Raw genomic sequence first — 15,703 nt, 5'->3', positions numbered from 1 at the left:
GCCCCCGGGAGAGCCCCCCTACAATGGCCCCCAAGGCCTTCAAAACCCATTTTTTTCTTTCTTTTTTTAAACTAAAAAAACTTCCCCTTTTTGCCTGCACTGGGTACTCTGCTATGCCACACTCAATTGGCCTATGCCATCCGTCAAACCCTACCAAAATCCACCGCCTTTATCTTCAAACTACCTGCCCCTGGTCCCACTTTGAGATTCCCAAGGCTAACATCCAGGCCGTAAAAAATGCCAAAAGGCATCTGCCACTTTCCTCTCTACATTACCTCCCAAATTCGTCCTACCACATCTAATTGACCGAGTGTCCGATTGAGGCACCGTTGATTTGTGCTAGCTCCACACGATGCACCCCTCCACCGAAAACTTTGGTGAGGCCCAAAAGACACCAGCTGGCACGTTTTCCAATGCAGCCAAGTGGGCTCAGACTCGGCCCTCGAAAAATCTTCAACCGACCATATCTTGCTATTTAGAGCTCCGAGAAGACATGCATGCTCCATAACTCGAGCACTACACATGTATACACTGACATCAGCCCGGGCCACTGTCCCCAGCTGCCCTTTCCGTCGGGGATCTGCTACACACCCTTTCTTTAAACTGCAATATCTAGAGCACCAAGGCTCTATTTCACGAGCCGTCTGGATCGGCTTCTAGACCACGATGAACTCTACATTCTAGAGCTTTGACTTGGCATTTTGGACATCTTCATCTGTCATCCCATCTGGACCATTCCGTAGCACTTTTGGCCTAAAAAACCGCATCAGGCATACTTTCCCGCTATCCTTTGGTTGCCAAGGGCCTTGGCACCTGCCCTAGCCTTCTGCACTGCACTCGATTTCTGTCTTGGCCTGGCATAGAACATCCGCTAGCTTCAACCAACTTTAGCTGCACCATCATTGCCCAGCCCCCTCGTCGAACATTTATGTTCGACCAAAAGCATATGCACAAAACTTTAAAACTGGCACACCAAAATGACGATAAAAAGAACTCGTAAAACCATAACTGTATGTACAGGCTCCGCCCATTGCTCCGCCTCGGTGTAGGTAGCCTCTCCTAGGCTAATCACCCTGCTCTCGAAGTATATGGGCTGGTAGCTTCTCCCTACCTTTTGCAATAGAACTGCTCCAATAGCAACTGTGCCCACTATCATAGACACATAGAAGTTGTCCTCTCGATTGGTAGGACACACCGCTGGCAACTGACACAAAATCTCTTTGACCCTATCAAAATCCTCCTGAGATTCCTCATCCCACTCATAGCCATGCACTTGTTGAGCCCTCTTTTGAAGAGTATGCACATATTGCGACAGCATCCAAAAGAAACGTGACAAATAATTCAACCTATGAACAAATGAAGCCAAACCTTGAGCATCTGATGGCGACTGATCCATCAACACCAATGCCTTCACCTTCTCAGGATCCGCCTCTATACCGTTTTGCGACACCATATGACCTAACAACTGTGCTCGAGGCTGTGCTAACTTGCACTTCTTGGGGTTCAACTGACCTCCTTCTTCATCAAGCCTTTGAAAGCATAGTTGGAGCTTCAATAGGTGCTCCAACCTTGAACTTTAGCAGCCGATATCATCCATGAAGACCCTAATAAAATGGCCCAAGTATGGACCAAATACCCTGTTCGTCCAACCTTGGAAGGTGGAATATGCATTCACTAAGTTGAATGGCATCCTGCGGTAAGCGAAGCAACCCCATGGAGATATGAATGTGGTCTTCAGCTGGTATTCAAGTGAAATCCCTATTTGAAAGTACCCCGAAAATCCATCCATAATCGAGTACCTCTCATGCCCAGCCACCTGGTTTAGAATTTCATCTTGAAACGGCAAGGGGTAGTGATTCCTCTTGGTCGCGGCATTCAATGGCTTGTAGTCAACACACACTCTCCATTTCCCATTCTTCTTAGGGGTTATGACCACTGGCGAGACCCACTCTGACTCCTTCATAGGATATATGATGCCTTCATCCAATAACTTATTGATCTCCTGCCAAAGGGCTTCTTTTTGGATTTCTCCTAGTCTTCTTAGCTTTTGTGCTTTAGGCTTATGTCCCTCCTTAAGAACAATTTTGTGCTCCACCCCTTTTCTACCTCACAAATGCTTGTACTCCGTTGCAAACAGATTTGGATAGGACTCACACAATTGAACATAGCCCTCCTTTTCTCCTTTGGTAAGGTCTTCACTTATCATACTGGAAACCTCCTCTATGCTTAAACCATGAGCTTGACACTGCATACCTTCTTCTTTAGGTGGAGAGTCGTCTATGGTGACCCCGAACAAGTTTGTGCTAGTATAGACTTCATCATAGCTTGTCTCGGTCTCGTACTCATAGCTCGTCGTGTCGCCCTCATCTTTAACTGCCATAGGACGAGAACTGCTCTCCTTGGTCTTCAAATCAAGCACAATTTGTCTGCCTCTCTCTTTGTCATGCAAAGTGAACACTTTGCGCTCCCAATCCTGCTTTGCACCTATTGCCAAAAGCCATGGCCTACCCAAAATGATAGGGTAAGCATTATCCCCTACCTTCATCACGAAAAAGTCTATCAGGCACTCTATGCCCATCACCTTGACCCTCACATCCTGCGCCACACCCAGACACCTGGCTTTAGTATGGTTGGCCATCCTCATGCGCGCATTTGATCTGACTACTGCCTTGACTCCCGTCTCTTTCATGGTTGCTTCCGTCATGACACAAACGTGTGCTCCACTGTCTATGTAGGCTTGTACCTGCATCCTCTTCTCTATAATCGCATCCACCAATGGAAGAACATCAGTGGGGCTACCTATTCTCAAAGCCATGTTTTGGACTGCTTGGACATTTCCCTTAGCTCTTGGTAGCCTGGTGCTAACACTTGTGGACCACTGCCTTCTTAACTTGGGATTTAAAGCTAACAACTGACCAAATGTAATATTTGCCTTTTGATTTTGAACATCACTCACCAGATTGTACTGGGGATAGCCACGCCCTAGTTGGAAATCCGCTTGCTTGATCTTGCGACGCCTCCTTCTCTTGCTAGGCTCATGTTTCTCTCTGCCTTCGTACACCTTCTCCTTGCCTTTGCGAGCTCTAGTTTCCCATTCTACCTCTGTCTCCCTCTCAACTCTTGCCCTCTTATTGGCCCAAACTTTGACATCCTGCTTGTCCACCCCTATGATGTTTACTCTTGGAACCTCACCTCCGTTTTGCGGAGCTCGCTACACCGGATTCTCCACCGCTTGCTCTCTTGGGCCATTGTATTGTCCTTGACCTCGACCTCTACCAAAAAGCGGGTACATACCTCCTCTTTCTCTCTACGGTTGAGGACAATCAGGTCCATAATGCCCTTCTTCTCCACAATTGTAACACCTACCAGGTAGTGACCGTGCCTTGCCCCTTGCTCCTCTTGGTTGTCCTCTATCCATGACACTGAGCCGCAACTCCTGCATCTGCTCGGATGAATCTTGCACTGTGCGCACCCAATTTTGCAGCACAACAGCTACACCTCGAATTCCCTGATTTTCTTCATGTGCAGCCTCTCTCGGACTCTGCGGTTGAACATGGGCCATCGTCTCGTAACCTGACACACCCTGTTCTATCTTCTTCTTTATCTTTCTACTCTTCGATCGTGCAATGGCTACCGCACCATTATAACTCTTTGGGCTCTCGAAATCGACTTTTTCTCTCACTTTGGGATGCAGACACGCCATGAATTTGTCTAGCTTGAAGTAATCCCCATTGGCCAATTGCATGGTTGCCGCTAATTCTGCCCAACACTCTTCAAAATGACCCAAAAACAAATTGAACTCTTCACTTACATCTTGCTTAAGCGCCTTTATCTTTGCATCCATTTTGACTGGGGAAGTCTCCTTGCGAAATTTGTGAAGAAACCTCGCCCGTAGAGCCGGCCATGCTTGCTTCGGCTCACCTTCCAATGCGTCGTACCACCATCACCAAAGAAAAAGCTCTACCACGCATCACCAAAGAAAAAGTCTGCATTTTTTTATCATCGTTGGGCATACGTAACGATAGCATGTACAGCTCCAAAACTGACATCCACTCGTCAGGGCTCTCTTCTCCTGTGAAAATCGGTCCATAGCTTCTACGTGCCATGACTTCCAATGCAAAAACCGCTTCTTTTTTTATTAATTAGGAGCAATCAGTGTGTTCCTCAGTGGGGGCACCAGAAGATGGAGAGGGGGAATGGGGGAACACGCCCAACACAAACAAAAGGGCCTCTCTATAGCTCAGGGTATTCACAGCACCCCTATCCTCTCAGAAAACACCTTGAAAGAAACACTCTTCACTAGCAGACCACCGCCTGCTCAATTGTCACTGCTCAGACACTCCACCAAACCACCACACAAGATACACCCACTACCACTGCCTGTCTCCGCCCTTACACGCGCTCATAGCCACTGAATCTCACTCTCTCACTCAAAACACCATTGGTCCAGGGGGGCACACACTTCCACACAGCCGGCACCGAGGAGGGACATGAAAGCAAGAGAAGGAGAAGGGGGGAAGGGGAAACAAGAGCACGGGAGGCAACTGTGGCTTGATTGCACTTCAAAAAACACATACACCGGCTTGCAATGCCATCTCATGATGGTCATTTTCAAGCAAAAGTTACAAACGGGCTAGCTTGCTACAGAACTCCACTTTGCAGGCTTCCAACGGCACCTCAAAAGGCCAAGGAAAAAAGCCCCAAATTTGATTCATTTTTTACTTTTATAAGAGGGGACTTTAATTTGGGAATTTTCAATTTAATAGGTCCACCTAGCACCTTGAATTGGTATCTTTTGGGAAAGAGGGCACCGCTTTGCTCTATCTCTCTCTTCTCCACTCTTTGCACTTGGCGGGGGGGGGGGGGGGAATAGCGACAAGGGCGCCCCATGGGCCGCGCCGCAGGAACTGCCCCTCTGCCACATCATCTACTCCAACTCGCACATGAGCGGGCCGCCCCTCGCGCCGCCTCATCGGCCAAAACCACCGCCAGTACGCCCCTGCAGCGTCGCTGCGCGCCACCTCCATAGCTCACGAGCTCCAAGAGCTCTCCACACCTTCTCATACACCCAATGGGCCTCACGCCCTAGCTCATATAGCTAAGAATTTTCACCTGCGCACCCCCATGTGGGACTTTACAAGACCACATGGCGGCCCCCGGGAGAGCCTCCCTACAATGGCCCCCAAGGCCTTCAAAAACCATTTTTTTCTTTCTTTTTTTAAACTTAAAAAACTTCCCTTTTTTGCCTGCACTGGGTACTCTGCTATGCCACACTCAATTGGCCTATGCCATCCGTCAAACCCTATCAAAATCCATCGCGTTTATCTTCAAACTACCTGCCCTTGGTCCCACTTTGAGATTCCCAAGGCTAACATCCGAGGCCGTAAAAAATTCCAAAAGGCATCTCCCACTTTCCTCTCTGCATTACCTCCCGAATTCGTCCTACCACATCTAATTGACCGAGTGTCCGATTGAGGCAGTGTTGATTTGTGCTAGCTCCACACGATGCACCCCTCCACCGAAAACTTTGGTGAGGCCCAAAAGACTCCAGATGGCACGTTTTCCAATGCAGCCAAGTGGGCTCAGACCTGGCCCTCAAAAAATCTTCAACCGACCATATCTTGCTATCCAGAGCTCCGATTCGCATTCTAAGAAGACAGGAATGCTCCATAGCTCGAGCACTACACATGTATACACTGACATCAGCCCAGGCCACCTGTCCCCAGCTGCCCTTTCCGTCGAGGATCTGCTACACACCCTTTCTTTAAAGTGCAATATCTATAGCACCAGGGCTCCGTTTGACGAGCCATCTGGACCGGCTTCTAGACCACGATTTGACTTGGCATTTCGAACATCTTCATCTGTCATCCCATCTGGACCATTCCGTAGCACTTTTGGCCTAAAAAACCGCATCAAGCATACTTTTTGGCTATCCTTTGGCTGCCAAGGGCCTTGGCACCTGCCCTAGCCTTTTGCACTGCACTCGATTGTTGTCTTGGCCTGGCATAGAACACCCGCTAGCTTCGACCAACTTTAGCTGCACCACTGTGGTGTTGGTCTTTGACTCTTATGAGCTTGTGGGTTTTGTCTCGAGAAACTTTCAAGAACCATAGGAACCAACAAGAGAGAAGTTATGGGAGCATGCCAATGCTCCAATTTGGTATTTCATTATCCTTAACAGTGTACCATCAATGATTAGCCACATTCGGTTGATGAAATATGCAAAATCGATTTGGGATCGTCTTTCTTCCCCTTTATGATTGAGTTTCCCCAATAAAGCGGATAGCCCTTGAGGTACAATTGAGGACCTTGGATGCAAAGAATACTTCCATGCAAGATCACATCAACAAGATATAGGAGCTTCAACAAGAGAAACCTTATCTGGGAGATCTTATTAGTTCAAAGGATATGGCCATCTATAGCTCTTGGCCGAATCACCTCTCCAACTTCATTCTTCCTTGATTATGAGTGGCCAACTGAATACTCTCTCTTGGGATGAGATTGCTCCAATGGTATTGACCAAGAGGAACGGTTCAATAAGTTCAGGCTCCCACCGGTTCTTCCAACAAAAAGAAGAAGCAAAAGGGTAAGAAGAAAAGAAACAACACGAAGGACAAGAAGAGTGATATCAAGCATGAAGCCTTGAAGACAGAATGACATTGCAACGGTTGTGGTGAGAAGGGCCATTCTTGGAGGAAGTGCTCAAAGTGGCTTGGAGAGGCTTCAAATTCATCTACAACAGTGGTTCAAGCACTTACCTTTGTTCATTTGGAGATTTTCCCCACAAAGGACTCTCCAAGGACATCGGATGTTGAGTTGACTCATCCAAGTCAAGATGATCGTGATTGGATTCTTAAATGTGTTTATTCCATGGGGAACATTGGAGGTTGAGTTGACTCTTACAGGTCAAGATGATGTGATGGATTCTTGATACTGGTGCTTCACATCCCATGACACCTTCAAAGAATATTTTGTCTAACATGCAACGACATTGTGGTACCATCTTCATTGCCACAACGAGGGATCCTTGGAGCTCATTCTTGATGGAAGAGGGGGTATGCATACCTCCAAGGTACTTTATGCTCCAAAGTTGGGATTTCATCTTATGTCTATGCACAAGGTGTGCAAGCTTGGCATGGAGGTGATCTTCACGAGGAAGCGATGTGTGTTGAAGATAAAAAATCCAACAAAGAGGTCACACGAGAAGATTCTACGTTTAAAGGGGGATTTTTCTCCCTAGTATTTCATGACAACCCCGGACTTGTCGATACTTTGAGACCTTGAATTTGGATTTCCTCTTGATGAACCCTCTTCTCCTACCCCTGTCCCTCAGGCTTTGAAGGAGATTGCACCCATTCTCAATGATGAAAATTACCCTGGTTGTAATCCTAGTGTAGAGTTAGACAAGTTTCCAAAGTGGAAATTGGAGAGTTTGCAAGAGTTAGAAACTTTTGATTCTCCACCTGATTGGTATGACATCGATACTACAAGACAATATCATTGACTCTGTGTTGTTTAGATGGATGGGACTTTCTTACATATGAGCTATCCTTTGATGTCTATAGTATTCAAGGATAGAGATACTCTTACAATTTAGGAAACACTTTCACAACCAAAGTGAAAGTTGGATTTTTAGAAAGAACTTGATTCCATCAAGAAGAACAACACTTGAGTGCTGGTTCCACGACCCGCCAAGCAAAAAGTGATTGATGTCAAATGGGTCTACATGACCAAGTAAAGATTTTATGGTTCTTTGGACAAGAACTGTGCAAGACTAGCTGTGACAAAGGATTTTCTTACAACCCAGTGTGGACTACAAGGAGACCTTTGTAGTGAATGCAAGGATGACCACCATTCCGATGGTTTTTTCCCTTTTTACATTTTTTGGTGTGGTCAGTTTTTTAGATGGATGTTGTTTGAGCTTTCCGAAATGGTGATCTAGAGGAGGAGGTGTATGTGGAGCAACAGGGTTAAGGATCTAGACTTTGTAGACATGGTTTGTTGGTTGCTAAAGGCTCTCTAGGGCTTAAAGCTATCCCTTTGAGCATGGTACCAAAAGATAGACTCTTTCTTCCTACAACAGTACTTTCGACGATCTTTGTTGGGACTTCTCAATTCTTTCATGAAAAAAAATTCCAAGGAGCATGATCTTTGGAATTTGCAGCATTTGAAGGCGACCAAGTCACTAGGCATACTCTATGCAGCTAGAGGTACATGCTCCCATATGATTCTATGAGGATGGAGGGATTTGGATTGGGGTGGAGATCTAGATGGATGATGGTAAACTATAGGTTATAACTTTTCTTTTGGCTTGTGAGCATTTCCATGGAGCAACAAGAAAAAGCCAACAATTGCCTTTTATCCACATAGGCAGCGTACTGTGTTGTTTGTAGTGCTACATGTAAGTCAATGTGGATATAGAGGTTGCTTTTGGAGATGGAATTTCCCCAGAAGATGACCACTATGTACTCTGACAACATCTAGAGTTGTATACTCATTGTGAGGAACCCAATGGTCCATGCTCAAAGCAAGCATATAGAGATACATTACAATTTTGTTTGTGAGAAGACCCAGGATGGCTCTATCTGGCTAGATTACATCCCAACTTTGGATAAACCTACTGACATTTTCACTGAACATCTTCTAGAGGCAACATTGTCCTCTTATGCTAGCTCCCTTGGAATTATTTCCCATCCAAGAGTTGAGAGGGGGTGTTGGAGTTTAGTTTCTTATCCAATCGTAGCTTCAATATCTCCCCTAGAGTAGATTAGGGAGTGAGGGTTGTTTTGTGGTTGTGCTTGTCCATTCTTAAGGTAGACATACCTATTCATGATGGTGCACTTCACTGTGTGGCTCACTCAGTAGACTGGCATGAGGTGTGACCCCTATTACTAGGGTTACCCGGGGTCAAAATCTCTAGCTCTTTGCATTTTTGCTACTAAATATGTGTCCTAGGTAACTTTCAGTGAGTTTACATATTTATTAGCATTTTTCACAGCTATTAGAATCATGGAGTTTTTTGCCAGTAGGTAGGGCAGTTGCTCAATTGCCTTATATAGGTAGCCTCTCCCCTTGTATTCATGGCATGTTGACTCAGTGCATAGATCTAGCATTCCGGCACACACACACTCTCTCTCTCTAGAGTTTTCTGCTTGCTAGCATTTTGTGTGCACGATGACCAACCACTCTCTAGCATTTTCTCTCTCCATAGCAATCTCTCTCCATCTGGCACTTTTCGCTTGCAATCTCATCTCCTTGGACTAGCACTTTCCCTCTGCATGGTGTGGACACCCTCTTTGGTGTTCCATTGTTTGCGGTGTGCTCCCATGCCTGTTCAGTGGTAGGTACATGCTAGGAACTTAATGGCAAGGATATCCATCACGATAGATACTAGATCTACTGGCTTCCCAATATGAAGAGGTGGTTTTCTCATAGTTGTAGACAAGTTCATCATGTGATTCATCTTTTTTTTTTGAACCTTTGACAATTAGAACATTAGTGATGTTTGGATCTGGTTTTCTAAATTGGTTTCTTGTCTTTGGATTGTCTTTTATTGTAATGATCACTACCAGCTTCCCAAATATCATTATAATTAGTCTTAGTCATTGTCTCCTATGATCTAAGACTTTGCTTACTATCCTTATTGTCATTAGTATCTTCCTGCTTCAATGAGATCCATTGGATCTAGTCCGCTCGTATGATCTCTTTGCACATCTCCTCATGAATGAGTCGAGTGTTCAGAATCCCTTGATTCATCAACTATCCTTGGATCTAGAGGAACATCTGTCTCATTCCAACATTCTCTCTCAATATTAAAGATGCACTCTGACTCCTCCCAGTGGATAGTGATGACATGGTCCATATCATCAATCAATCAGGTAGCTACCCTTCGTCATGTGAACTCTTTTGGGTAGCATGGTTAATTTTAGCTAGCTCTAACATCAACTGGGAGATACTTATTTTTTCAAGAGCAACTTAGCTCAAGACACTATGATTTTCAAAATGGAATGAGATAATCCCTTACAAAAATTGCTCTAGGTTGTCCAGTTAGAGTTAGTTCAAATCAGGCAAGCAAAATCAAAGAAAGACTTTAGATATTGTACGAGACAAGTACTAAAATGAGATACAAAACTGGAACTGGAATGTAAACTAGAACTAAAATATATATTCAGATCACTGTAAACAAAGTACAATAGTATGAGCCAAATTTTGCTATGGGCTTAATTAATTAAACACTAGTCTTGTAATGGGCCACAAAAGCCACTAAAATGGATCATGCCTAGATTCTAGTATTTTCAGTATAACCTTTTCATATGACATTCGTGAAACTTCTTGAGCATCTTGCTAGGATGTGTATAAGACTATGAGAGTCATAATTGAGTTAATAATGTCAAAAAATAAATAAAAGTTTAAAAAGAACCTTTTTTGCGTAGAATTGTAATTTACTACTTAACTTGGGTGAATAGTAAATGTTGTCAGCTTTTATGTAAGCAACATAGAATTGTGATAGGCTCATTACATACCTACTGAGGGGTTCTCTAAGAAGTTTGAATTTGTAATTTTTGTTTTGGGTTTACCATTTGAGTCAATTCAGTAAAATTATACAAATTTTACCGAATTGAGTCCTTAGAGATGGCCATGCAAAGACAACTTCAACCCTTGATTTATATTCTTGACATTTTTAATCAACTCATACTATGTGTTAGGCGTATCTTTGTGAAAGGTTGTTTTTTTTACATCTAAATAGCTGTTGATTTTTATTAATAACAAAAGCCTCTTAAAGCCACAAAAGTGGATATTTTTTATAGTACTAGTGCTAATGATTAAAGAGTTACAAGAGTATAAGAGCGTAAAGAGATTCAAGATAATAGAGTCTATGATAGTGGAAAGAGTGTCCCACAAAATTAATAGTGGGTCCTATTTATAGCCATCGGACTACGCCTCTATCTTATTGTCTACTATATCAGTTACTACAATAAGTAATCCTAGTAATTACCAATTCAAGTGTCAATTTGAACAAGTAAGCCCAATTATTACTAGTTAAGGTGTTAGTCTAAACTTTTGTCTAGAGGTTGTTACCGCCATCTAAATTCTTTCTTCTAGTATGGGGTCTTAAATATACATCATTAAGGTATTTTGGAAGCCCCCCTCAAGACTCAAGTTGTATTCCTCATTTACCTCCTCTGGCATGTAGAAAAATTTGTTATGCCATGGGTACATTTGTGACACTACCGGGACAATAAAAACAAACTAGAACTTAATGTAGCAATAGAAAAAAACAACCATAAACACCAATGCATTTGCAAGTACCTTTGATGGATGACTTTTTCCTGGAGGAGCCTCCCTTTATGTCAAACAAATCTGGGTATATCGTAGAACCAGTGCCTCTGGAGCAGCTTTCTTGTCCTTCCCTGTTGGAGTGGTTCTTTTAGGAGTACCCTTCATTAGTGTTAGGCAATAACAATTCTACATAGAATGCATGATAAAAAGATATGTGAAAAGGGAAATAAGAGTAGACATGGAAAGAAGGAGGGGTATTTAGTTGAGTTTGTTTGAGCATGACAAAGGGGCAGTCACATTAATGGAATGAGCCCAATGGCTTGGATGCATTGCTTACTGAACTCTCTATGTAATAATCGCACCATAGAGTGAATTTTCATGGTTATTTCCAAATATATTTCAATGGATTTTAAAAATGGGCTTTATTCCCTCCCTTTTACCCTCCAATTATACCATTAAAAGTGCCAAAATTTGGTACCACTACTTTGCTTGTCAAAACTCATGTCTATAGCAATCCAATAACCATAATAAAAACTTGAGGGGTCGAAAAATTCTCTTAAAGGGTTTAAAATAAGGACACCTTTGAGAATATAAATTTATTTTATTAAATAATACTTAAGAAGAATCCTATTTACTAAGAGGAAAAAAATTATCATGAGAAAAGAACATCATCTAGTGAGATGTTAGTGTCCTTTGGTGTGGATTCTCAAGGACAGAGAGGGTGGGGGGGGGGGGGGGGGGGGGAGAGAGAGAGAGAGAGAGAGAGAGAGAGAGAGAGAGAGAGGAGAGAGAGAGAGAGAGAGAGAGAGAGAGAGAGAGAGAGAGAGAGAGAGAGAGAGCTACAGTTTGAAAATTAGTCTATTCATCCTCAATCATTGACTTGCCTTCAAAATGCTTCCTAGTTAACATGCTCAAGCCTTGTGCCTTTTCAAGATGTTGGCAGGCTGCTCCAAGTATTGTTCTTTGGTGTGGATTCTCAAGGATAGAGAGGGTGTGGGGGGGGGGGGGGGGGGGGGAGAGAGAGAGAGAGAGAGAGAGAGAGAGAGAGAGAGAGAGAGAGAGCTACAATTTGAAAATTAGTCTATTCATCCTCAATCATTGACATGCCTTCAAAATGCTTCCTAGTTAACATGCTCAAGCCTTGTGCCTTTTCAAGATGTTGGCAGGCTGCTCCAAGTATTGTTCTATGGCATCAGAGGTCATGGGTCATGGAGAAGGGGAATGGTGGTAATGATGTACCTCTTTGCAGGTTCTCTACAAGTATTTTGTTTTTATGTTTATTGGTATGTGTTTATTGTTGGGCCTTGGACAATTCAGTGGCTGGGACTGTCTAGTTGGTGGAAACCGTCGATTTTATTTTGTTTTTGCCATTTTTGGGATGTGTATGTAACTGGGATAGGTCTCCCTATAAAATCTCAATATGATGTTTTGGTGGTTGGCTACACTTGTGGATGCGCTGTGGTATCTATGGCTTGGTTTTAGTAGGGTAGTTTTGTATTTTATTTGTGTGGTTAATATATATCTCCACTCACTGTTGTGAGTTTGGCAAAAAAAAACATGCTCAAGCCGTGTGCCTTTTCATGTCAACAATCCATATTTAGCAACATATTTGTCAAATAATCAAGAAACTTATTATGTAGTCAGTGAATATGACATATCATGTTTGAACTTTATGTAGTTCTCACTATTGTGTACATAAATATGACATAGCATCTTTGAATTCTATGTAGTTCTCGCTATTGGAGGTCTACATTGAGCTCTTCTTGCAATGGGCATTAATTGCAAAAAGGTGAATTTAAAACAATTATATGGTCTTTTAAAAAAAAGAACTTGCAAGGTGTGATTTATTCCGCCATTATGTTTCCTCCTTCCAAGATTTCTTTTTGGTGGGGTGTGCATGTATAACGACACACACACACACACACACACACAATCTCATTGCCTATGATATATGATACCTTATCCATTAAGAGTCCTTGTAAGAGTACTAAAGTGCATTGATATAGTGAGCAATGAATTGATGACAGGGAAAGTCAATGGCAAGATGAGAGAGAGAGAGTAGTAATCTATGTGTTTATTTTTGAGATAAAATCCGTTTTATAGATACTATGAGCGGGATGGAAACACACACAATTCCTTTATAATCAACCAACACACACTCTTGGGATGATATACACACACACACTATGGGGCACCACTCAGCTTACACAACCCACCTAGCCGAGACAGGAAACACACCGATGGAGTGAGAGGCGAGAGACTATCCATTTGCCCACTCCACACAGAGAGACACACACACACATACACACCCAAAAAACTTAGCTAAAAAGAGGAGAATTTAGATACAATTGTGAGCTTGGGCCAACACCAATGGGGCAAATAGCTCACACATTATGGATGAAATATGCCAGATACAATCACAAATTGGAGCAGAAACTTCGCTCACAAGAGAACTTACACATCCAAAACAACAGAAAACTAGTGAGTAATTTGGAAAAATGGACAGCGCCATCATGTCCGGAACGGCCCAAAACCCTAGTCTACAATGTCAAAGTGCTCAAATCGGACCTCCGATAAGTAGTTTATGGCCAAAACAGGCTCCAAAAACAGCAAAAACTTAGTAGCAGGTGTTCTTCCTCCTCTCTCCACGTTTTTTCTAGTCTTCTCTCAAGTTTTTCAGTTCCCACACTTACATTTATTACTTAGGCACCATTGGTCTTTTAGTTGACCTCAAACGGACCCAAAACGTAGCCTCGCAGTGCATAGTTGTCACCCTGTTGCCTCCATCCGCACATCTGGCACTCAACTTTTTCCAATAATGCATCCCACAACCATGTGAAGTGGCCCCAAGATATAGTTCTCATGATGACCTTTTTGCAAAATAATCACAAGAAAACACCCACCTTGTGTTCGTACTTATCCACGTGCAAATATTGACCCCATTCGACCTCTTGATGCCATCTGATGCACCTGCTTACCTCATGCGTCGACTTGCAGATAGCTTACTCAAGAATTTTTACGCATTAACAACTCCTCATTATTATAGAAAAAACACGTTGGTACTGGTGATAGTGAAAATTGATGCACTATGTACATGATGTCCTACCTGTACACATGTGGGCCCCACGTAACCACCTGGCTCTGGAAAATGGACAATTCTTTCTTTGATGCACCATGCATGTGTATGCACATATTCAAAATCACTTCTTCCAGAAAACTCCTAACAGAATTTGCCCATCCCCTAGCCTACTAGATCATTCATGATCAGCCAAGCAAAAAGAGATATGAGACTCGCCGCGTCACAAGTCTCCTCATCCCTCACCAACATTACTTGCTCCACAGACAGCTCATCTTGCTCCACCATCATTAATACTATAATCGTAACATGACACTTTTATGTCCTTGGACACTTTTGTGTCCTGTTAAGTGACCATTTTGCTTAATTTATTTGAAGAGTATCAAAATGAATTTATAGGTGCTATATATCCACAAAGTTGCCTTATGAGCTGAAAAAAAGTTGACATTTATTTTGGAGTATCGATTTCACCATTAACCTTACTCTTGTACAACATTTTTGAACCTAAACTGTGTGAAAAAACGGGTCCTGTTTTTGGCTTTTTTTCATTTTTTTTGCAGCTATACCACTCTAAACTTCACGTTTGTGAGGTTTAGATTGCTAGAGGATAAGCCTTCATAGTCCTCAACATGTTTTGATGCTTGTAGGGAGAGCTAAGTGTTAAAATTGAAAGTTATGACCAACTTACAAGAATTGCATAATCCTGTTTTTGGCCAAAATTAGCACTTTTATGATTTTTTTGGTGGCTTTCTTGATATCCAAATTCAATTTTGATTGTGTAAGTGTAATGTATAACATAAATCTAATCTTCCTTGAGTTTTTGGGGACCTAATACGCTATATAGCATAGTATATGATGATGGTTGAGTTTTTTGATTGCTCAAGAATACAAGACATTTTAGAGTAGCAAGTATAACTTTCTCAATATTGCTAGTTTAGTAGGCCAATTGTGTGTATTTTGTAGGTAGTAACCATATCTAGTCATAAACTACAAACTTGGTTAGATATTGAGTAGTTTCTATGGGTTTCTAGAGGTTATAATGCTAAGGTTCCACTTAGTAAGAGATCCATTATCCTTTTGACATGCTCCATGGCTCCTTTTGAATCCAAAGGCCCAAAGTGAACTAAGAAAACATGTATATAGTATCTCTATTGAGCGTGACTATAAAAACTTTGATGATAGGTCTGCAGAATGGCAAAAGTTCAACTTTTTTGTACTTATTTTTTTTGCCCAAAAAACATTAGTGAGGTAAAAGCAACCATATGTTTTGATCACCAACCCATTAAAGTTAACAGGGCATTTTATCTCATGTACTACAAAAGTCCCCACTCTTATTTATATGCAATC

The sequence above is a fragment of the Adiantum capillus-veneris genome, chromosome 13 (assembly GCF_014529385.1).
Source record: "Adiantum capillus-veneris isolate H3 chromosome 13, ASM1452938v2, whole genome shotgun sequence".
Classification (NCBI taxonomy): Eukaryota; Viridiplantae; Streptophyta; class Polypodiopsida; order Polypodiales; family Pteridaceae; genus Adiantum; species Adiantum capillus-veneris.
This window is presented reverse-complemented; position numbering follows the sequence as displayed.